Source organism: Leptidea sinapis, chromosome 1 (genome assembly GCF_905404315.1).
Source record: "Leptidea sinapis chromosome 1, ilLepSina1.1, whole genome shotgun sequence".
NCBI classification, from domain to species: Eukaryota; Metazoa; Arthropoda; class Insecta; order Lepidoptera; family Pieridae; genus Leptidea; species Leptidea sinapis.
In genome coordinates this window covers 440,369-464,160 of record NC_066265.1, presented here as the reverse complement: position 1 = coordinate 464,160, position 23,792 = coordinate 440,369, and the positions used below count along the sequence as shown (strand labels likewise).

At 35.6% G+C, this 23,792-nt stretch overlaps 2 protein-coding genes and 2 non-coding genes across 8 annotated transcripts in view; 1 reads left to right on the top strand and 3 right to left on the bottom strand.

The window, feature by feature from the left end:
• The window catches only part of LOC126979965 (uncharacterized), a 43,961-nt gene that overhangs the window by 4,590 nt on the left and 15,579 nt on the right, over positions 1–23,792 (top strand). The window lies entirely within an intron of this gene.
• LOC126979797 (spermine oxidase-like) overlaps positions 1–23,792 on the bottom strand; it is a 60,752-nt gene that overhangs the window by 36,450 nt on the left and 510 nt on the right. The window contains exon 1 of one of the 5 annotated variants that reach the window (XM_050829378.1): positions 15,509–15,523. The exons of 2 other annotated variants lie outside the window; for them this stretch is intronic. The gene's annotated coding sequence lies outside the window, so the exon portion shown is untranslated. Of the gene's footprint in view, positions 1–8,872; positions 8,914–15,508; positions 15,524–23,792 lie in introns of those variants that run through there. 2 more of the 5 variants (XM_050829394.1, XM_050829386.1) reach the window with 2 other exon arrangements.
• LOC126970966 (5S ribosomal RNA) lies at positions 11,047–11,166 on the bottom strand. Its single transcript, XR_007730750.1, has one exon. It is a non-coding gene; the product is annotated as a 5S ribosomal RNA (ribosomal RNA).
• LOC126970951 (5S ribosomal RNA) lies at positions 11,250–11,368 on the bottom strand. Its single transcript, XR_007730746.1, has one exon. It is a non-coding gene; the product is annotated as a 5S ribosomal RNA (ribosomal RNA).

The following is a 23,792-nucleotide window of genomic DNA, read 5'->3' as shown; positions in this document are numbered from 1 at the left end:
TTTGTAGTAGAGGGTGCATTGTGTGTGAGAGTGGAAAATCAGTTTTCGTAAATAATTTTATAATATTTTTGAATGATGTCAGTGACACAAATTGTATCTAAATCACCAGATGCCTTGATGAAATGCAACCTTTATACAATCTCAACCATGTCAATTAGTTTCAAGATATAACTACCTGATCTCTATAATATGATTGGCGGAAGAAAAATCTTAAACTAATACTAAAAATAATTAATGACCCGATGAGGAAATCTGATGCTCGAATTGTTGATATATTCGCGAAAGGAAGTAATCACAGAAACTAAAGTGTATTTTATTTATCTCAAAATTTGTTACATTAAGAAAATGACAAAGAGCTTTATCACTTAACTCAAGTTACATATTTCATAAATCAAAGTTCGTTTTGAATAAGCTCTTGTACAATAAAATTAATAAAAATCATAATATTTCAGTAGATTACCGCAGTTGTGTTTATGTTTGATCGTTTGTAAGGGTGTGTATTAGTTTTAGTTAAACTTACTACTATATTGTCTTATAATTTTGAAATTAAATATGTACTTAAAATGAAGTTTTGTTTTATTGTAAGTTGTAATCCAATAACTTTTAAAAACATTATTCTAAGGTAATACGAATACAATCGAGATACAGAATTATTTGAAGAAAATTGATCTCAGTATTCAAAATAATGTTTACGCAGCAAACCGATTGTCGATATACGTTGTAACGCCCTGTTATATTGTCAGCAATGTAGATAGTGAAAATAAGCCAGGCTCTCACTGGGTTGCAATACACATTGGTGAGCAGGGTATTGGACAATACTTCAATTCATATGATCGTCCAGCTCAGGGATTCCAGCTGAGGTTTTTACAAAGCAATTGCAGAATGTATATCTACAATACTGCAAGAGTAAAGAATTTATTTACCGCAGCATGTGTTGCGAGTACTGTTTAATGTATTTATACTTTAAGTTTAATAAGAAGAGTTTGAATGATTTCATCAAATATTTTTAAAATGATACAATCCGCAACGATGTTTTATTATATACTTTATTTATATCATCTGTTAACTTAATAATAAACACAACACAAAACTGTCGTTTTAATCGTAGTAACGAATGTGAGAGGTAATTTACTAATCGCTCACCAATCATTAGGTTAATTACGACTGATTAGTAATGAGTATGGATCTGTTTAACATAAAAAGCTAACTTTGTAACTATAAGAGATATCGAAAAACGGATCAGCGCAATCGCTCGGAAATACATCAAAACCCCTAGTTTGACACCAAACGTTTTTTTTTATTACTAGGCATCACGAACAAGTGAGCCAGAACCGGGGAGGCAGAACCGGCGAATCCCCACTACTGTGAGCCAGAACCGGCGAATCCCTACTACTACCATTAGATGCAGCGTGTTTCCTATTCCTATTTCCAGCGAACCTATTTTTTTTTATTTAGAGATGCCTATAAATTCGCAATACGACTATTTCATTCAATGATATTTCGTTACATATTATGATGATTCATACAATGTGCGGGAGCGGGGTATTGCCGGGTCAGCATTTGTCTTGTGTAAACAAATTTGTAACAATTCTGGTGAAATGTATTAAATTTAATTACAATTTTGTGATTTATAAAATAATTAAAGCAAAAACTTACTTAAAAGTATTTGCTGGTGCCAAATAATCATCTTCAAGTACACAATCTACGACACGACAATAGCGCGTACACTTTTTCAAATGGCCGGCTACGCTTTTGCGATTCCTCTGGTATTGCAGGAGAATGTGGGCGGCAGGAGATTATGTTTAATTTCACAAATTAATGTGAGAAAGTATTAATTGAAAAAACTTAAAAATTAAATTTATTAGTACATAATTAAATTGTAGATTTCACTCTTTTAAATCCTACTAATAAGCATCATAAACGCATAATTTTGGAAGATTTTCTTATAGCCCTTTAACAAATCCACTTTCAGTCATTGTAAATAATAATTATACAGTTAAATTATATAATATTCAATAATAAAATATAATATATCGCTAACCACCGATAATAATATCAACGAACCATAGTTACCAGTGATTATATTAATTATATTAATCGAGACTTTGACGTCACACTGCGCTTCATTCATTGCGTTTCGATGTTTTATATCACCCGTAGATATTAATTGCACTTTTGTTTATTTAATATTTACTATTCAGCAAAAATTAAATTAGAAAAAAAAAATAAGAATAATATAAATAATAATAAAGATTAAAAAAAGTTTTGGAACTAAACATAAGTTACATGCATATTATTGAAACTAGGAAATTGACTCAAGTCATTAGATTTGAAATCTTTCAGATTTAAACAATTTTTGAAGTTATACTTCTTTAGGCGCTAATATGAAAAAATGACGAGAGTTAAATTTTAAGACGCTCGCGCATCACTGTAACACAAAAGTAACAGGGTGAAGTTTGTACCTAAAATTTTCTGACGTTTACGACATTCGTTATTTTTTCTTTTCTGTTTTCTTCGTCCATCGTTAGGATAGCCAAAGGGTTGAAGCCAGTACAGCCGTATTCGTTATTTAATAATTTATTGTCAAGCCTACCCATCGTTGCAAGATTTTCACAATACTGTTCTTTCTACAAACGTAGAATAGCACGAGGAATAAATAATTTTAACGATTTTTGCTTTGTTAGGCCAAAGAAGTATAACTTCTTGCGTGCATACATAGGTACACACAAACTTTTTTAAATTTTATTGTCCATAAATTTTGGTTCCAAATTTATTTTGTAAATTTAGAGTACATACTTACATTTTATATGTTTTCTGTAATAATGCGGTATATGATAAAAACGTAATTTAAATACAAAATTCAACATATGCGTAATATGTCGCGATTGAAAACCCGAAATATCATACAAGTAACGGTTTGAGAAAGGCAGTGAAAAGGATTTTATATAACACGCATGAAATGTCGAAACACATGACATTCTTGTAAACAAGTAAGCGACAATGTCTGCTGCGACACTGAATAGTTCAATACAACCAGATAATTCATTCACTTGAAGTGCAGATAATATCTCACGGATAAAGCTTCCGTCAATTATAAAATAATCAGTCAGTATCAGGAAGTGGGTCGCGACTCCACGATTTCATATCATTTAAATATTGAGGTATTAAAGACGAATAAGGTACATCAGTGCCAACGAGTTTTGTGATGTTAAGCATAAAAAATAGACTTTTTAAATATTGTTTTTCTAATAAAAAAACCTCAATAATGAAAAAGTTTGAAGACATGATATTTGCAGGGCGGATGGTTGGAATAGTAGATATTTAAATTATGTAGGTAATATCGAAGTAGTAATAGTAGTAGGTATATGGGGCTGTTTCACAATGTCCAAATTCCTGATAGGATACTTGCTACTTATCTGCCGAATAAAGACATCATTTGCGTTTCACAATGTAGGTATAGATAGTGTTATCTAGCAGGTAAGCGCCATTTATATGTAGTAGCAGATATCATCATAGGTATCTGATGGATCGCTTGACAGATTAACAAGCAAATTTCACAAACACTTTTCCAAAACAACAGACTTAAAAGTATAAAAATAATAGTGTATTTTTTAACAATCTAATTAATTAATCTAATACCAGTTACAATTATAGTTATTTTTGGAATCGGTGTCCTTCTGCCGCGGCCCGCTCTCGCCTCCTCACGTGAGATGAGTCAATTCATCAAGATGTGCTTGAGTCGCACGCGCACGTGCGTCTATCTATCATCTAACCTATAAATATGTATGTAGTTACAAACCTACCTCCAAAAATAGCAATAATCATAACTAGAATTAGCTTAATTAATTAGATTGTATAAAAATACGCAATTATTTTTATACTTTTTAGTGCATATTATATCTATTGTTTTGAAATAGTGTTATTGAAGTCGGTTGTTTTTTTGGTTTTTAGTGAATCTTGAACTACACTCACTAATAATTTGTCTAAATATGTGTAGATCTACTAAATTTTGCAATGCAGCAATCAACGTATGCGCATTGAAATTTTTTTACAGATAGTTAGAAATTCTGCCACAGATCGCACCCTTAATGTAAGTCGTTAAGGAGTTCCATTGATCATCATATTCGACAACGACAATTACTTGACCATAACAACATTACGGTAGGTGACTCAAATATCCGGATAGCATAGAAAAGATTCGGCCGAGTATCGTTAATTTCTTTCTAAGAATTGAAGAGTTCCGTTACTTTGTCATGAATTCCATAATCAGAACCTAACCAAACTACCTCTGCATTATATCCTTTCCAATAAAAGAAGAATCATTCAAATCGGTTGGTGCAATATTGAGTTATTCGTAAATTTGTCGTGCACATACTTATTGCAAATTTAAGACTTTTATTGTTTTCTCATGGATGCCATTGGCAGACCAAATTGCAATAGGACCACATGGGAATTCCAGCTTTCCAATTAAAAAATAATCATCAAAATCGATTCACCCAGTCGCAAGTTTACCTCAGAACTTGCGACAAACAAAAAAAAAAGAACATACCGACGAATTGAGAACTTCCACCTTTTTTAAAGTCGGTTAAAAAATAGTAGTAGAAGAGCTATTTAGAAATATAATATACTTACAAATAGAAAACTGTAAAATATGAAATAACATTTTAATTAGAAGCAATTAAGGTTTGTTACGTTATTTCTTATTAGAAACAGTTTTTCTAATATTTTCATTTCTTCAAACGGAACTATTTAGTGCGAGGTTGCCAGACCGATCTGTCAGATACCTAAGTCATCAAGAAGATTATATAACGCAATCTGTTATATCTGGAACTTTTATGAAGCTATTAATTTATCTAGTCTATGACAATTTGCTACTTTACTTGGACATTGTAAAACAGCCCCTAAGTGTTAAAAATAAATATTTAAATCACTCCGGCCCGTGCTGCCTGTATGACCGTCCTGCCGGAGTACACGAGAATAAAAAAGATAGTGCTTTCGAGAAGGTAGAATAATAACATGTAACAAAAAAATATAATTGTAATCGAATATGTTTAAATAGTAAGATATTTTTATGAAATGAATATAAAGGTACAAGATACATTTTGAATAAAATACTAAACTATATGTCAATCTTACAATAGACACATATCACGCGTTTAAAACTTTAAAATATATTTTTTATTAATGTTTTGAAGGTCACCCCCAGGGGGTCATCTGAATAGATACATCTATAAATTATACAGGTTTGTTCGCGATTCACAGCTTATTTTTTTATTTAAACTAATTCCTGCGGCCGAATTCCAAGCATCGCTATTTAAAATGCCACAAACTTTATTATTATTTCCATTCAAATGACGTGTTTCGTTTCTCCATCATGTGTGCCAAGGTCTCTTGCACATAAAGCAAATAAGTTGAAAGGATATATTTTTATAAAGAAAACCAAATGTAAGGATTTCTCTCTCAGATTCAACTGACATCAGATTTGTATATGACAATTACTGGGTTGATGAGACATAACGACTGTATAGTGAACATGCTTTGTCGCTTCACTTTTTCTCATAAAAAAAATAATAAATTTTGAGATAGTGACGTTTATGTATAGAAAAAGTCTTGGAGTAAGAGTAATACTTTTAAATACTATATTAGTACAAAACTATTTGATTTAAATGAGTTTGTTGTATGTTTTTCTTACCGGCTCTATTTCTCCGAACTATGGTAGAGTCGATAAATTATATGAAAAATATAATGACGATTAAAATAAATCTGTTTTCTATCAATCTTGTTTGAAAAAAGATTATTTGAGTTAAAACTGAAGCTTATTGAGCTTCGATGGCACAATAGGTCACCACGGTCACCGGTTTGATTCTCAGCCGCTACGAATCAATGCATTCGGTTTTCGATTTAATATGTTCGCTATATGAGGTCAGCCATGTTCCTGCGTTACAACAGAGCAGAACAGTTACAAATTCAAATACAAATATTTTATTCAAAACAGGATGTGATGTCACTTATTGAAAGTTAAAAACTACCTACTACTCATTCGAAAAAGAATGCTTCAGACCTGAGAAGAACGGGCGCAACAAACTCAGCGGGCTTCTTTTCTTTTTCATGAAAAATATGGTTACAATGTAATATCGAACAATGAAATTATTATTTAATAGCCCGAGAGCGGTCGCTCCGTTCTCAATCTGTGGTTCATTAAGAAAGTCAATTATGTTATAGTAACCTATATCACACAAACGACTTTTAACATTTCTTTCAACAACAATTTCACTATCAATTTCGAACAACACCATTTTCATAGTTATCACAGTTTCTAGCAAATTCACTTATGTGCCTATGAACATACATTACATAATCAAGAATATATTGAGAGGTAACAGTTAAGATGTTTACAGTGACAGTTACAAGGGGCCTCGATGGTCAATGATCACATACCATCCGGTGACCCCACGAACCGTAGGTTTGTCCTCATTTTCCAAAAAAAAAAATATAGAGCGAAAATATATATTATATAGTCCACCGTTGAAACTGACCCACTGCTAAAGCTCGCCACAAAAATAAAAGCAATGCCGACTAGCGTGAGAAAGTCAAGCCGAGTGTTCGCGTCGCGGCCGGACAAACAACTTTTTATAATGTTACTTCTGATGAATACAGAAATACTGTCTCGACTAAGAAAACGTAATGCGCTTATGCAATAAAGGGTTGTTGCACTTTTAAGGCTTTTTGCTAGCGTTACTTAGATCACATTATCGTGTTTATTATACTGTCTTGTGTAGTTATAAAATATATTATTCTTCCTTACTTAGCTACCAATGTTTTATTGAGAGGTGTCGAATTGCATCACCTCGAATTGTTTGCAAATATTACGATATATTACTTATGACGTAGCATTGACTTATTTCCAAGATCGTAGATAATAAATTATTTATTCGTGTTGCAGAATCGATACTCAAGGTAAAGAGTGGAGTCACTGAGTAAAAATTTTAAGAGGCCGGTATATCGAATAGTTTGACTCAATACATTGACGAAAATGTGCGTGACGAAAAAAATTGCATGTTTATTTAAAATAGTTGTATCCAACATCTTGTCTAACATTTTCACACATATTGGTTCTATACAGTTCTGCAGTAAATCAACTTTCAAACATTCTATCTGTATGACCAAATTACTTCAAACTTAAGTAAATAAATAAAGAGTTATCGACTATTTAACAAATTTCTATGGTTATGAGTATCCCCTTATTATCATTCTAAAAAATTGAGAGTAAACCAAATCCCGTAGGCTATCAAAAATTAAGAAATGTAAGTTATATTGCATGGCGTCTCCACGGCCATACACCATGGGTACTGAAAGGCTGGTAATGCCAACGCTCCAGTCATTGTTCTGGTGTTGCAGGAAATGTGAGCGGCCGCGGCGGGGATAGGTGATCACCTAGCTAACATCAGGTGACCCGTACGCTTGTTTCGTTCGTCCTCCGTAAACTAAAGTTAACTATTAATTAAAATTATAAACCTATTTAACAAGATTTTTTTACCCTGAAGATCTCTCATTCTATTGATCTAACTCCTCTTATAGTCACAGCGTGTTTGACGTGTCAGCATTCAGGACAGATTATAGATTACTGAGCGTCAGTCACGACCAAATCACCAAATAATCAACTTTCAACTAGACTCGGATCTTGTCATAAAATAATAATATACTTGCAGAAAAGAGCTACAGCTGTTCGTGCTATAAATCAGTTGCTTGCTCGAAAAATTTCAAACAAATTAATATTGTCTGTTAACATTATCTTATATGTCAAGTGTAAACATATATTATTCTGACAGACCTAGTCACCTTTTAGCTCAAATAAGTAATATTCATAGCTCTATCCACACCAACACCACGAGAAAAAAGGACTTGTGTCCCCGAGCGCCATTGTTTATAAAGAGATGGTTTCATTGACATCAAAATGAATCAATTTTGATAATGTACAAATACTTGCGTTTCAATAGTTTTTATTTCCTATGGTTAGCAATATAGTATATTGTAGTATATCATAGTATAGTAGTAAATATATTACTTTTATTACGTAAGTTTTAATAAACCATCATCGTATGATCTACATACATTATAGATCATGGTGTATATGAGGTCGTGTAAATTCGGGAAGAGCGAATGTACAACTTCCGCATAACACAAATTATAAACAGTTTAAATGTTTTGTTTACGAACGAATCCATCATTTCTATACTAAATGTATTTGGGTTATCTTGAACGGTTTCGTAATGGTGACAGGAAATCGTTAATTCGTAGATGTACATTGGGAACACATTGTCATGTCATGGTGACATAAATGAACTAGGTATTAATAGACTAGTGGCCCGCCCGGCTTTACACGGACAGTATAACATGAGAGTCGTAGCAGCCTATATTATATAGAGCAAGATTTAAATGAAACATAAATGTATGTTGACACTTATACTTGACAGCACAAACCAACAGTAACACCTTGAAATATACTTTAAAATAATTCAAACTACGTTTGAGATAGGTTCAACAACCGCAATATAAAATAAATAATAAGAAAATACGTAAAATGAAAGCAATTCTCATTCAATTACTATCACCCAATAATATTACAAACCTACTCAAAAATAAATAAATAATTAATAAATTCGAATTACGTTTTATTTTTATTAATTTGTTTATATTATTTAGTTTTGTTATTTAGAATCACTTTCCCTTAGGTATCATATATTATAATAAACAATTATCACTCTCAAATTGCGTGTTTAGATTGTTCTCACTCCGAACACCCTCCCCTTTTACATTATGATATTAATATATCATACTAATGTATATCAGTACCTAACAAAGAAATACATACCTATATAACAAACTTTGTATGAGCCATGCCGCGTGAAACCACTCCCGCTTGTTGATCACTCGTTTTAATTCTGCGATAGCTCTTATATTTATTCAAATTTTATGGTTTAAGAGCTGGCTCCCAAAAATAATTCTCCACCCATCCGCTCCCGTGCCCCGCAAGATCACGCTGCGCGAGGGGAGCGCCCGTCGCTCGCGTCGATTGAAAGACAATTAATCGTAATTCAAAATTCATAATATTACTATCACTCGACGAGCGGTCACTCGCGGGATTAGATACATTTGGCGTGCGGGTTCGATACCCGCTGGGAACATTACACGTTTTCCATGTCTCAATGTATTTATTATTACATCATGATAATTATTGTTCATCATTGTCCTTCCGCCGCGACTCGCTCTCACCTATTCACAACTCAAGCACATCTCACCTATAACTATATATGTAGTTACAAACCTATCTTGGATGATACCGACTCCAAAATATACAATAATCGTAACTAGAATTTGATTAATTAAGTACATTGTATAAAAATACGCCATTATTTTTATACTTTTGAGTGCATATTATATCTATTGTTTTGAAATAGAGTTTTTGAAGTCGGTTGCTTTCTGTTAAAAAATTTTTATTGTATGTTTTTTAGTGAATTTGAAGTACACTAACTAACTTTTTGGCTAAATATGTGTAGATATACTAAATTTCTCAATGCAGCAATTAACGAAAGTACTTCGCAATTTGATTACAGACAGTTAGAAATTCTGCTACAGATCACACGCTTACTGTAAGTCGTTAAGGAGTCCCATTGATCATCATATTCACCATAACTATGTTATGGTAGATGACTTAAATATCCGGATGCCATAAAAAAGATTCGGCTGAGTATCGTTAATTTGTTCTAAGGATTGAAATTGTAATCAGAACCTAACCAAACTATCTTTGAAGTATATCGTTTCCAATATAAAAAAAAATCATCGAAATCAGTTGGCGCGATATTGAATTATTCGTAAATTTATCATCCACTTTGCTATACGTATGTATAGCAAATTTAAGACTATTATGGTTTTCTGCCACTGTCAGATCTGGACCAAATTACAATGGGACAACACGGGAAGCATCAGTTTTCAAATAAAAAAAGAATTATCAAATTCGGTTCACCCAGTCGAAAGTTTTGAGGTAACAAACATAAAAAAAACATACCGACGAAAAAAGAAGGAGGTTATCAATTATAACCTAAACTAACCTAAAATCGACTCCGAAAAATGCTGTGCGAAACTCACGTTCTTGTGAGATAACGACATATCAATGTGTATAACGTCTTAACATTATCTTGTTAAATAAAGTTTCTTTAAATATCGTAACAAAATTTCTATACAAGCTAACTTCAGGGTGTCGGTGTTTTGTGACGGTGTGCGCTCATCATAACAATTTAATTAATTTACTCTCATCATTATTCCCTAACGCGCCAAAAGAAATACATAACTTCAAAAACGAGATGCAAGAATTTGCGGGATCAAAAAAACACAAAATTCCACCGTAAACGGTGTAGTCTACAATATATCATTGTGGAATTCTAGTCTATGGGTCTGAGACCGGAAATAAACGCAGCTCGCTTCGACCTTGTTCAAGGTTTGAGATACCTGTTTGTGATTTAGGAACGCAAGAAAGAGACTTTTATCTGACAAAATAAATGAAATGTAGAAGGAGACAATACAATACCTAGCAAATGATCTATAATATAAGTACCTAATTGTAAGAAAATACAATATGTGTTATGAATAAATACAGTGTAAAACTATATCCCAAAAATAATATTTAGTAAATCCTACAATTGTAATGTAAGCTATATAATACCACTAGCTGACCCAGCAAAAAATGTATTGCCAATTAAAGTAATAAAAAAATTTCAATAATTAAAATTTTGGGGTAGCTATAAAAAATATATGACTACCGATTCTTAGAACCTACCAAATAGATTGTACATAAAGTTTATCGTACTTAACATTACTAAAATAAAATAAGATGACCGCGCCCGACGTTGCTTAACTTCGGTGATCGGACGAGAACCGGTGTATTCAACGTGGTATGGACGTTGGCGATAGACCGTTCGAACATTATCAACCAATAATATTAACACCAATTAACTAAACCAAAATAAAATAAGAGTTAAATGAACAAAAAGCCTGTCATCACGCGGTGTTCCCAAGCGGTCACCCATCTAAGTACTGACCGCGCCCGACGTTGCTTAACTTCGGTGATCGGACGAGAACCGGTGTATTCAACGTGGTATGGACGTTGGCGATAGACCGTTCGAACATTATCAACCAATAATATTAACACCAATTAACTAAACCAAAATAAAATAAGAGTTAAATGAACAAAAAGCCAACATCACGCGGTGTTCCCAAGCGGTCACCCATCTAAGTACTGACCGCACCCGACGTTGCTTAACTTCGGTGATCGGACGAGAACCGGTGTATTCAACGTAGTATGGACGTTGGCGATAGACCGTTCGAACATTATCAACCAATAATATTAACACCAATTAACTAAACCAAAATAAAATAAGAGTTAAATGAACAAAAAGCCAACATCACGCGGTGTTCCCAAGTGGTCACTCATCTAAGTACTGACCGCGCCCGACGTTATTCAACAACACAACACGTGTCTTCGAAGTGATATGTACGCTATTATATTTTTTTATTTAAAATATTGAAGTAATAATGTAAAAATAGTAAGGAATTACTTACTGTATTACACAGAACAGAAAAAATAGCAATTTGTCATTTTACTAAGAGGAGAAGAAAATAACAAAAAGCCTTTTATATAAATATTAACAAGAAGCGAAGTTTTATATGACGAAGAACAATACTCTATCTAATATGGTGTAGCGCCAATAACCTATTGTTAAATAACACTCTCACTTTTAAATAACAAATTCTTTACTTTTGGAAGAGCGACATCTAATGTCAATTTCCTAATTTGCAATTATTGGGGGTTTTTTTTATGGAATAGGAGGACAAACGAGCGTACGGGTCACCTGGTGTTAAGTGATCACCGCCGCCCACACTCTCTTGCAACACCAGAGGAATCACAAGAGCGTTGCCGGCCTTTAAGGAAGGTGTACGCGCTTTTCTTGAAGGTACCCATGTCGTATCGTCCCGGAAACACCGCACAAGGAAGCTCATTCCACAGCTTCGTAGTACGAGGAAGAAAGCTCCTTGAAAACCGCACTGTGGAGGACCGCCACTCATCCAGATGGTGGGGATGATATCGTAACTTGTGGCGTGTCGTGCGAAGGTGAAATTCGGAGGCAGGAATCAGGTTGAACAGCTCTTCGGAACACTCCCCGTGATAAATGCGGTAGAAGACACACAGTCAAGCAACGTCTCTACGCAACGCCAAGTGATCCAGCCGTTCACAGAGCGCTAGGTCCCCGACAATTCGAGCTGCTCTGCGTTGCACGCGGTCAAATGGATCGAGCTGATACTGGGGTGCGCCAGACCAGAGATGACAGCAATACTCCATGTGAGGCCGGACCTGCGCTTTGTAGAGCGCTTGAATGTGGGACGGCTTGAAGTATTGCCGTGCTCTATTTATGACGCCCAGTTTCTTCGAAGCCAATTTGGCTTTGCCCTCCAGATGGCCACGGAATTTGCAATCGCTCGAGATTTCGAGACCCAGCATTCCAATACTAGGCGAGGCTTTAAGGAAAGTGTTCTCGAAGAGCGGTGATACGGCAAATGGGGTTTTTTTAGTGGTAAACGCGCAAACTTGAGTCTTCTGGGGGTTAAATTGGACAAGGTTCAACTTACCCCATTCCACGACCTTCTCGAGAGAGGACTCGATAGAAGACACAAGTTTCTCCCGGCACTGGTCGACGTTTTCCCGAGGGAGAGCTGCATGGCCCGTGTATACGGCATCACCAGTGCTGTCGTCTGCATAGCAATGCATGTTAGCGGTGTCCAACATATCATTGATATGCAGAAGAAACAGCGTGGGAGATAGCACTCAGCCTTGGGGCACTCCAGCGTTCACGGGCTTGGGATTCGAGCAATAACCGTCGACAACGACCTGTATGCTGCGCCCAGTGAGGAAGCTGGAGGTCCACTTGCATAAGCTCTCGGGAAGCCCAAATGATGGAAGTTTTGCGAGGAGCGCCTTGTGCCATACACGATCAAAGGCCTTCGCTATATCCAGGCTAACTACCAGGCCTTCCCCCTTGCTTTCAATAGCCGCCGCCCATCTATGTGTTAGGTATACCAGAAGATGGCCAGTCGACCGACCGTGGCCAAAGCCGTACTGCCGGTCGTTGATCAACTGGTGACCCTCAAGGTATACCAAGAGCTGGCGGTTAATTATGCTCTCCATGATTTTGGAGAGTAGGGAGGTAATAGCAATAGGCCTGTAGTTTGCCGGATCCGAACTGTCTCCTTTTTTTGGGATCGGATGGACAAGGGCTGACTTCCATGAATCAGGGACTACGCCTTTTGAATAAGAGTGCCGGAATAAACGCGTTAGCACCGGCGTCAACTCAGGGGCACACGTTCTAAGCACGATTGGAGAAATGCTATCCGGCCCGCTCGACTTCCTAACGTCCAACGAAAACAGAGCTCGCCTAACAGTTTTCTGTCGGAACTGTAGGCATGGAGCTCTGACACCGCAGGATGGTCGGCGGTATTTTTCTGTTGTCGTTAAGATTCGAGTTGGAGGCAAAAAGAGTGCACAGGAGATCGGCTTTCTCTTTTGCCGTATGGGCCAGGGTGTCATTCCGCAAGTGCAACGGCGGCATGGACGGCTGGTTGAAGTTACCAAGAGCAGCTTTCGACAATGACCAGAACTTGCGTGTTCCGGTCGGGTAACTGGAAAGCTGCTCGCCGATTTTGACGACGTGCTTCGATTTCGCACGGGCGATTTGCCGCTTAAAAAATCTGGAGGCACGGTTATATCCTTCCTTCCTCCGTTCCTCTTCAGAACTTTGCAGTTGGGATCCTTTGAGCCCGGCGCTGCAACCCTAGTTCGATACGCCTGTTTTTTGTAGTCAGATGCTGCTTTAACTGACGCATCGAACCAGGGCCGTGATCTGCCACCGATCGGTACTACAGAGCTTGGTATAAAAATATCCATGCCCTGCAGTATCACATCGGCTACTGCAACGGCGCAGGCACTGGGATCATCCGAAGGGAAACAAACCCTGCCCCAAGGGTAGGATGCAAAAAAGGAACGCATCCTATCCCAATCTGCTGACTTGTAGTGCCAAACGCGGCGGGTCGCTGGTGGTCTGCAACGTTGGCGTCGGATAGGCACTACAATCCTGACCAGGCAATGGTCGGACGTTCCGAGAGGGGCGTCGACAGAGACCTGGTAACCATCTGGATGTGTAGTCAGTAGAAGATCTAATAAGGACGGCATGTGGCTATCCACATCCGGGAGCCGCGTTGGCGACTCAACCAATTGGGACAGACCATAAGCCAATGCAAAATTATGCACAGATCGCCCTGCGTAGTCTGAAGTACGTGATCCAAGCCATTCGGCCTTGTGCCCGTTGAAATCACCCAAGACTACGATTTCAGCGGAGGGGATCTGAGCAAGCACGTCATCAAATGCCGCTTGAACGCAGCCCATGAGGTATTGGGGTTGAGCAGGCTATCAACTGTAAAGTAGATCCTGTAGATGGAGCCACAAACTGAGAGTTAAACAAGACACCAAGAATTATGATCGATGTGTCACTCGGACGGTTGGGTCAGTTGGTAAGAGCGCTCCGACGGAACCAGAGCACATGAGTAAATAATATCTATAATATACATTGTTATCCATATTTTTATAAAAAAAAAGAAAGCGGCCAAGAGCGAGTCAGACTCGCCCATGAAGGGTTCCCTAGCAGCAAGTAAATTATGAAATTAATTGTTTCTTTTTTATATTTGAGTTGATTGAATGAAAGGTAAATTGCGGTTTACGTTTAAAAACTACTTACTAGATCTAGTTCAAACCAATAATCGGTGGAAGTTTGCATGGTAATGTACATCATTATTTTTTTAGTTATATCATTCTCTTATTCTTGATAAAAAAAAATGAGTTTTAGTTGTAAGTATGAGGAACCCCCACTTCTTTCAATTGTTTTTTCCTATTGTTGTGTGAGAATCTTAATGCGGTTCACAGAATACATCTTCTTACCAACATTATAGTTGAAAATTTAATGAATTAGGCGTTACTTTGCGGAAATCCATAATTATACAAATTATTTAAGTTTTCTTTAGTGTTAATTCCGCCAATATTTGTTTTCTGTTTTAATTTAAATTTAATCTGGCACGACTCGTGCCAGATTTTGGCAAGACAACACGTCCTTAGGATGCCTCGTGTAGAGGCGAAACACGTGTCGAATTGTTTTTAAAACAAATATTGGCGGAATTAACACTAAAGAAAACTTAAATAATTTGTATAACATTATAGTTCTTATAGTTTCGGAAAAAATTGCTGTGACTTACGGACGGACAGACAGACAGACATGACGGATGCATAAATAAAATAATAAAAAATATAGCAATAAGTATTTAAATAGTAATTAAAAATTTGATATTGGTAAGTGAGGTCCAGATACAAAAGTATGTTCGGTTGTTCCATTGACACTTATATCTCTCCAACCTTTTCATGAACTCCCAACTTTTTCATCAGTGAAGCACTGTACAAAACGGTCTTCCTCCCTTCGATCAGCCTTCTCTCGTCCACCACACAGCATAATCTTCCTCTTGCTATGAAAGAAAATTTCGCTTAATTGATGGTATGACCAATTTAAGTGCTTACGTGCAAAGTTAAGGATCGTTCTTCGTCGGTCTACTGTCAATTTTCGGCTAATATGTGGGTTATGAGATTTCTGGCCACGATCCGGCAATTCCGATGGTAAAATCGCTTCAACTCTAACATTGAAGTTCAGGGAGCGGCTGCCGCAGCTGAGTAGAGTTAAAGTGACGATATCTTATAAAAACTGACACAATGTAGCAGTAATCTTGCTCACATTTGAATTTATATCTGACCCTGGATGTAATGTAAATATACCAGAATCCCTCTGGTAGTGATACACTCCATTGACAGCACAGAGGCTAAGATGAAATAGTGCAGACATGGTGGCTATGCTCTCAATCCAGTACACCACAACCATTATGGCTTCTTTCGACGAACCATCCCTAGTAGGATGTCACACAGCTTTGTTAATAGAGCTAGTTCTCATCTATCTACATTAATTTTTTGGATAAAAAATTTAAATTTTGAATTGTGCTTCTTCATTCTGTCACTTAAATCCCACCCGTTTCTTGGCGTATTTTTTTTTGTTAATAGCAAGTTTGAAGTACTGTTTCGATTTCTTTTCATGAGACGTTTTTTTTATATTTATAATAGAAGATAGATCATAGACTGCTTTATCAAGCCTGATTTCCAGATCTGATATTCATAAAACTCAACAACTAAATTAATGAACTTAATTCAAGTAACAAATTTTTATATTTATTGTGTTTACCGTTATTACTGCTAGGTAGCATATATAATTGATCACCATTTCTATTTTCTTCGCCGATAAAGAAACATTCTTAAATTCTTATCGCCTGCAAATAAGACCTTGTGTTGTGAAATTACGTTTGAGTACGTAGCGCTCTAAGACGAATATAATTTTTCAACTCACTTGTTCGTAAAGTGAGCCTTATTACATAAGTATTAGGGCCAAAAACAGAACTATAACACACGTGCATAATAGAATTATCCCTTTAAAGTTATATTAGTATCTAACTGCAAATTATATGGGGGTAATCAGAGCATTTTAAATTTAACCGGGTTTTACAGTTTTTTTTAAAACAAAAAGCTCTTATGCCGCTGAAAATTTTTTTTTTTTTTTTTTGATTTACCCAAAAACAACATCCGATACTGACTTAAAAGATTTAACGTAGTTAAGTTAAACAGTGAATTGGAAACAGCAGTAGGTAATTTTGCGTGGGCTAACTAGTTCCATAGCGACGATTTGTGTAAACGTATTTATACATGTTGCATGGCGACATTCTAACCATGAACCTACAACTGGATCCAGTTATACCAAAATGTACCTTCTTAAAAGCGTTACGCATATCATCATCTCGGGTTCTATCTGGTCAGACCAGCTGGTTGGTCGTCTTTCCATAGGCCTGTTGTCGTCAATTTTTCCATCACCATAAGCCTCTCTGAGTTGGTATAACATCTGAGAGCTACCTATTATGTAACAAAAGTCCTGCAGCATATGTTGGAAGTAGTTTTTTTTATAAGAGGGGGCAAACGGGTAAGAGTTTCACGTGATGAAAAATGTTAAGACACCCGCACGCTGCACAGCACCAGGGATCAAAAGATGCGTAGCAGAGCCTTTAAAGTGGCTGTACGAAGCAAGAAGTACAGTCCAGCTTAAGCTGAGTTCTTGGAGACCTTGCCATTACGATGCCACTGAGAATTTTTCAAGAAACCTGAGCGGCACTACATCGTAGTGGGCTTTGGGCAGGGCGTATGTGGTATGACTTACCATCAGGGGAATGTGCTGCTGGTCTCGATACATGTTCGTAAATACGAGTATGTCAAAAATGTTAAATAAACATTTGAGCCGTCTATTTATTTAAGTATTACCACGCGTACAATATAGTTGAAAGATTATTATTTGTACTTGTCATGTGAATACTTCTTTAGCCACCTTTAATACTTTATTTTTTGCGTATTGAATGATACTGAGCAGTCACGCTTGGTTATGTGTTACGCTCGTTCTGGTAAAGGCTCAAGTGGAAAAAGGGAGCGCGAGCCCTCAATGATTTATACATAGTTATAATTATATATAAGTTATGTAAATGTTAAAACTGTTCAATAAATGAAACTGGCGGGCGGGAATCAAGCACATTGGTACGTGGCAACCGGGAATCAAACACATTGGCACGTGGCGAGCGGGAATCAAACACATTGGTACGTGGCGAGCGGAAATCAAACACATTGGTACGTGGCGAGCGGGAATCAAACACATTGGTACGTGGCAGGCGGGAATCAAACACATTGGTACGTGGCGGGCGGATAGATAGATTAGTTTTTTGAAAACTATACTATTGTCTTCTTCTTTTTCCTTTTTATTTGATTATCTTATTAAATTATTGCAGTGTCGTTACAAGTCGAACATAATAATTAATGTGATACGTAATTCCACCAGTGACATAATTACACCCAGCCTAAGTGATAAATATAATATGCAGCACGCTTCGCTATGTTTAAAGTTTGTCATTTGATAGTCGGTTGCTCCGGAATTCCGCTAGGAAGCCTACAAATGAGTCTCTAACCCGTTTCCTGTGTCGACGTTATTTGATATCAAGTAACGGAATATACAACAACTTGTATGATATTTAACTCAAATTGTCTTGCCACGTGTCGTGATCCATTCATTATCAACTGATCGCTTTCAGTCTATTCCAGGAAATAGATTAACTTTTTCTTCAATCTCATCCGAGATCTGAAGCAATTCTCTTCCGAATGGGCAAACTATATCATTCTATTTGTGATTTTAAAATCAAATGGAATAAAAAGACTAAGGTTTGAATTCGTTTTTTTTAATATAATTATGTATACGAGCGACCGACCGCCCGCTACGTCGTCAGCTTGTATATTATCTAATATAGATTAGATTATTAATATTATAGATATGTGAATTTGAATTATTGAAGCAAATTTAGTTAGAACAGGATAGAAAATACTTTATTATAACACCTTCAATTTACAATATTAATTTTAAACTTAAAATACTAAATTATTATTGTGTTACCTAGCATGATGCATTGCGTAGACTTTTTTTTAAATATAATATTTTATTTACTAACAACAACGAGAAAGTATAATGTGTATTAAATATATCTATACATATATAGATGAGTAAACCGTCCATGTACATCGCATATCCACAAAACCAGAGATCAAGAAAACCGTGGCCACCGTGAGCCAGGCCAGAGCTCTAATAATAATAACATGTTTCTTTACATAAAACATGGTATACAATGGTGCTCTATTACAATAATGAGCTTACATATTTTGCTAGCACTATACCTAGCAAGCAAATATTTAACTAAGTACAACTAACATTACAATTTCTTGTCCGTAAATTCCTTAACACTATAGAAATTATTGAAGATGGAGCGTGAATATGCAGTAACTGTCCTTTGGTTTTCAAGCGTTACTTACGGAAGGGTTACTTATGAGAAAATAATTAACGAGGTACGACTTTTCCTTACTTTTGTGGAAATATAATCAAAAGGCCATTTCCGAGTAAATCCATGATACGCAATAAAATATGAATTTGCTGACATTTGTCATACAATCAATAATTATTCTCGTATGGTGTCAACTATCATTATCGTCACACAGGAATTTATATTGCTAGGATATGAAGCTTTATCACAAAATTACAATTGAAGTATCTGGCAAGTTTATTGTGACATTAAGCCACAGCTAAAATAATTTTTTTTTTAATTCTTATTTTTCCTGCAATCTGTTATAATAACTTTAGCTGGACTTTAGGTATTTGTATGAAGGGTCGTGTTTGCAGCAGAATCCAGTGATTTGCCCAAATATTATTCATAATCTTCTCGTCCATCAGATCTTGTGGCGCTAGTCTTTTCAATATTATAAATGTGTTAAAAAAGGCGGGTATCTTAAGTTGGTTTGGATGGTTTTGCATGCGCTTCTGATAAGTGAGTCGTAGTGAGTTTACTACTTCTTTCTTTATAGTTTTTATATTTAAAAGGCATAAAAGGCATTTATTTTCTCAAAATTGATTCCTTTAGAATTCTTTTTGATGTCATTTCTAATATACTGGATACTACTACCGCTTCAGAAACAAATGAAGAGAGAGAAGAAGCGCCGCAAGAAACTCTCCCAGCATTCTTTTTTTTTGCGCTCTTTTCAATAAAAATATACAATATTGTACAGTCATTTCTATCGCTATAAAATAATCACAATCTAGTCCCAGGCTGTCCGATCATTTAGATATTCAGCAGTGGAGTAATAAGATTTACGACAGAGCCATTTTTTTATAAAACATTTAAATTTATTTATAGATAATGCCTGAACAGTGGCTGGGACTTTATTATAGAAGTGTATACATTTACCCTTAAAGCTATTATGTATCTTATGAAGCCTACTAGAATTAGGGCAAGCAATCCCTTATTTCTAGTGTTATAATAATGAAAATAACTATTAAGAGCAAAAAGGTGATGATTTTTGTGAACGTTTATTAAATTTTCATAAATGTACAATGAACAGTCATAATATTTATTTCTTTAAAATTTTTTTTGATATACTGTCTATAACCAAGCTGATTTATAGCACGAACAGCTCTCTTTTGCAGAGCAAACACTATATCAATGTTAGCAGCATGACCCCATAGTAAAATACCGTACGTCATGATGCTGTGAAAATAACTGAAGTACACCAATCTAGCGGTCGCAACATTCGTGTACTCTCTAATCTTTCTAACGGCATATGCCGCAGAGCTGAGTCTATCTGCTAGATGGGATATGTGGACCCCACTGAAGCTTTTTATCTAACGTGATACCCAAGAAGACCGTAGTGTCCACAAGTTCCAATCTCTGGTCATTTATAATTACGTTGGTTTGTACCTCCGCTGTGTTTGGTGTAATAAACCGTAAACACTTTGTTTGTTTACTGTTTAATTGCAGATTATTCGTCTCCAACCAACGCACTATCTTTGAGAGTGCATTGTTTACCTCGTCATCAATATCTGCACGACGCTTCACCTTAAAAATAAGTGAAGTATCATCGACAAACAAAACAATCTCATGGCTATCATCTACCACAAACGGTAGATCGTTAATATACATAAGAAACAAGAAAGGACCGAGAATAGAACCCTGTGGAACACCTATTCCACATTAATAACAGGTTTACCCGAAGACCGTTTGCTATTTACATCGACTATCTGAACTCTTTCGCTTAAATATGATTTTAACAGATTTAGGGCTCTATTTTTCACTCCATAATGCTTTAGTTTTAGGAGTAAAGTTTCATGGTGGACGCAGTCAAATGCTTTGGACAAATCACAAAAAATGCCCAATGCATCCTGTGACTCTTCCCAGGCGCCAAAGATGTGCTCAATGAGTCTAGTACCCGCATTAATTGTTGATAAGCTAGGGGCTTATCAACAAATGAAACCAAATTGATAATTTACAAAATATTGCATTTATAGCTGTTGAAGCAAAAGTTTTTCAAAAATTTTACCAAAAACAGGCAGCACTGAAATAAGTCTGAAATCAGCAGGGTCAAAAGCCCGAACTGCCCGATTGAAATAAAGGTATAACTTTGCTGTATTTCATAAGGTCAGGGAACACACCCTCATCTATGCATTCATTAAATATTATTGCTAATTCAGGTGCTATAATGTCAAGTATGTATTTTACAATATTAGTTGAATGGCCCCATAGGTCTTTTGTATTTTTTAGGTTAATTAATTTGAAGATTTTATTATATCGCTACCTGTAACATACTTAAATTTCAAATCAATGGAAGATACTGGTACGTGTAATTTAAGCATATCATGTGCTGCTTTTGGTGAAGAGTCTAAGGTCGAGAGGTATTTGGTTGTGATAATCGGGATTTCGGAGTAGTACGAGTATTAATCAAATTCATTTGCAATTTCTATTTCCGAATTTATAATATATAACTTATAACGCGATTATTAATATTTTAACATATAAAGGTGTTACGGCAATTCGATCTACCAGTTTCTTTGGATATTACACCTCAAGTCGCTTTTACTTTATTATTACTGTTTTTAATTTTATCTGCGATGAAACGTGTTTTCGCTTCATGACAAACTACTGTAAAGAGCTTGGAGTGTTTTTTTACATTGTCCAATCTTGTATTTACTTTCTAAAAGTTGCCCACTATGGTCGGACTGAAGATTATGAATTATAAGTTTACTAGTAATAGTAACATTTGTAAAAATATTATCTAAACAGGTTGCTGTCGTAGAAGTGATTCTAGTAGGTTCCCAAACATATATCGAACAAATTAAAACTTTGAAACAACTTTTTAAGGCTAGTTTTCTTTTCTTTTTTAAAGCTAGACAATTGGCCGAAGGTTAAGCAAGTTTATATTAAAATCTTCACACACTATAATTGACTTGCTGCTGGTTTTGCTAATATTTGATAGTACCTCCTCCATTCTATGTTGGAATTGTTCATATGATGCAGTGTGGGGTCGGTATACACTTTACGTCGGTATACTACTTCTATAATTCTACGAAGGTATTACGTTAAAGGTTCGATGTTAGACATTCATATTAATTGATGTTATTTGTTGTAGAAAGACACTTACAATAATAAATTGGTCTAGTTCTATACAAGCTATCTCAATTAGTTGTTCTTTATAGATATTAACAATATCTCTTCTATTTTTAACCGACTTCAAAAAAGGAGGAGGTTCTCAATTCGTCGGTATGTTCTTTTTTATGTTTGTTACCTTAAAACTTGCGACTGGGTGAACCGATTTTGATAATTCTTTTTTATTTGAAAGCTGGTGCTTCCAGCCTTCCTGGTGATTCTAGTAACGATTATTGTAAGTTTTGGAGTCGGTGTCATCCAAGATAGGTTTGTTACTACATACATAGTTATAGCCTATAGGTGAGATGTGTTTGGGTCGTGAGCAGGCGAGAGGCGAGAGCGGGTAGCGGCGGAAGGACACCGATTCCAAAAATAACAATATCGTAACTAGAATTAGATTAATTAATTAGATTGTATAAAATTACGCAATTATTTTTATACTTATTAGTGCACATTATATCTATTGTTTTGGAATAGTGTTTTTGAAGTCGGTTGTTTTTTTTGTAATATTTTTTTTACCTTTCAAATTATTATTAATAATAATTAGGGAACCTCCATGTATTGCCCTACTTCTACAAAACGAACTGACTACTTTATGTTCTCTAAAAGTAAACTAGAGCTGATGACTTTTACGCCATTTAATTCTCCATGTAGACGTTCGTTTTTAATGTACTATGGTACATTAAAAGATATAACGCGAATATTTTCTTAAGTAAAATTCATTGGATTGCCGCCACACAATTTTCAAAACTACCCCACAAAATCAAATGAAAATCGCACCAACTAAAATGTAACCCACTCTCGGAGTGTACGATTCATATAGCATAATTTTGTTAGAAATAGCCACTCTAGAAACTTCAGAATGGCCCACGTATTTGAGTAATAAAATATATTTAAGTAATTATGTGTTTTGAAAGTTAATTTAGTTACGGCCAGTTAATTTTTAGAACAGGCATAGAGATTGCCACGAATTATGTAAAAATAATAAAGTTTTATTGATATTTTGTTGCTCAAGAGTTGTGCGTATAGATTATTAATTATTATTGTAATATAGATTAAAACTAACAAAAAGCAAAAAAATTATGTTTAGGTAATAACAATTCAAACTAAAAAGTATAAAATGAATTTTCCATGGATGTTCCATGTTCGTTGTATAGTGAAAACATCCACTGGTTTATAACTAAATTCTCAGTCGAGTTAGAATGCTTTACAAATTTAAAGTATTTATTTCATTATGTACAGTTCTACGTTTTGCACATCATTACTGAACAGGTCCCTCAATATCCGAAGCGTCGAAGGGCTTATTATATTTTTATTAGCTGCTTAGTTAGATTTCTACGATTGAGCCGCAAACTGCAAGTATCGAAGACGCTAGATGCAACCAGGTAACATCTAGAACCGGTAACGCAGGGTCTAACATAAGGACCATCAATTACATAAGGACCTGTGTGATCGAGGCGTTTAGTGGCTTTATTGCTAAATAAAGAAGGGTGACTCAAACCAGTGAAGTACGTGTCCTTCATGTGAGTGTAAGTAAAGATTGAGAGACAGGA